Genomic DNA, 1481 nt, shown 5'->3' with positions numbered 1-1481 from the left:
TGGTGCTCCTCCCTCTACAGCCTCCTCACAGCGTGGTGCTCCTCCCTCTACAGCCTCCTCACAGCGTGGTGCTCCTCCCTCTACAGCCTCCTCGCCCGTGGTGTGCTCCTCCCTCTACAGCCTCCTCACAGCGTGGTGCTCCTCCCTCTACAGCCTCCTCGCCCGTGGTGCTCCTCCCTCTACAGCCTCCTCACAGCGTGGTGCTCCTCTCTCTACAGCCTCCTCGCCCGTGGTGCTCCTCCCTCTACAGCCTCCTCACAGCGTGGTGCTCCTCTCTCTACAGCCTCCTCACAGCGTGGTGCTCCTCCCTCTACAGCCTCCTCGCCCGTGGTGCTCCTCCCTCTACAGCCTCCTCGCCCGTGGTGCTCCTCCCTCTACAGCCTCCTCGCCCGTGGTGCTCCTCTCTCTACAGCCTCCTCACAGCGTGGTGCTCCTCTCTCTACAGCCTCCTCACAGCGTGGTGCTCCTCCCTCTACAGCCTCCTCACAGCGTGGTGCTCCTCCCTCTACAGCCTCCTCGCCCGTGGTGCTCCTCCCTCTACAGCCTCCTCGCCCGTGGTGCTCCTCCCTCTACAGCCTCCTCACAGCGTGGTGCTCCTCCCTCTACAGCCTCCTCACAGCGTGGTGCTCCTCCCTCTACAGCCTCCTCGCCCGTGGTGCTCCTCCCTCTACAGCCTCCTCACAGCGTGGTGCTCCTCCCTCTCCAGCCTCCTCACAGCGTGGTGCTCCTCCCTCTACAGCCTCCTCACAGCGTGGTGCTCCTCCCTCTACAGCCTCCTCACAGCGTGGTGCTCCTCCCTCTACAGCCTCCTCACAGCGTGGTGCTCCTCCCTCTACAGCCTCCTCGCCCGTGGTGCTCCTCCCTCTACAGCCTCCTCGCCCGTGGTGCTCCTCTCTCTACAGCCTCCTCACAGCGTGGTGCTCCTCCCTCTACAGCCTCCTCGCCCGTGGTGCTCCTCTCTCTACAGCCTCCTCACAGCGTGGTGCTCCTCTCTCTACAGCCTCCTCACAGCGTGGTGCTCCTCCCTCTACAGCCTCCTCGCCCGTGGTGCTCCTCCCTCTACAGCCTCCTCGCCCGTGGTGCTCCTCTACAGCCTCCTCACAGCGTGGTGCTCCTCCCTCTACAGCCTCCTCGCCCGTGGTGCTCCTCCCTCTACAGCCTCCTCACAGCGTGGTGCTCCTCCCTCTACAGCCTCCTCGCCCGTGGTGCTCCTCCTCTACAGCCTCCTCACAGCGTGGTGCTCCTCCCTCTACAGCCTCCTCGCCCGTGGTGCTCCTCCCTCTACAGCCTCCTCACCCGTGGTGCTCCTCCCTCTACAGCCTCCTCGCCCGTGGTGCTCCTCCCTCTACAGCCTCCTCACAGCGTGGTGCTCCTCCCTCTACAGCCTCCTCACAGCGTGGTGCTCCTCCCTCTACACCCTCCTCACAGCGTGGTGCTCCTCCCTCTACAGCCTCCTCACAGCGTGGTGCTCCTCCCTCTAC

At 65.2% G+C, this 1481-nt stretch overlaps 1 long non-coding RNA gene across 2 annotated transcripts in view; it reads right to left on the bottom strand.

Moving 5' to 3' along the window:
• Positions 1-300: 300 nt before the first annotated feature.
• The window catches only part of LOC126930263 (uncharacterized), a 28279-nt gene continuing 27098 nt past the window's right edge, over positions 301-1481 (bottom strand). The window contains exons 2-3 of one of the 2 annotated variants that reach the window (XR_007717542.1): positions 510-968; positions 301-413 (exon numbers count right to left, since the gene is read on the bottom strand). This is a non-coding gene — a long non-coding RNA (uncharacterized LOC126930263). The remainder of the gene's footprint in view (positions 414-509; positions 969-1481) is intronic. The other variant, XR_007717543.1, reaches the window with a different exon arrangement.

The sequence above is a fragment of the Macaca thibetana genome, chromosome 11, assembly GCF_024542745.1.
Source record: "Macaca thibetana thibetana isolate TM-01 chromosome 11, ASM2454274v1, whole genome shotgun sequence".
Taxonomy (NCBI): Eukaryota; Metazoa; Chordata; class Mammalia; order Primates; family Cercopithecidae; genus Macaca; species Macaca thibetana.
Note: the sequence above shows the minus strand (reverse complement) of the source record. Positions and strands in the feature narration are given on the sequence as shown.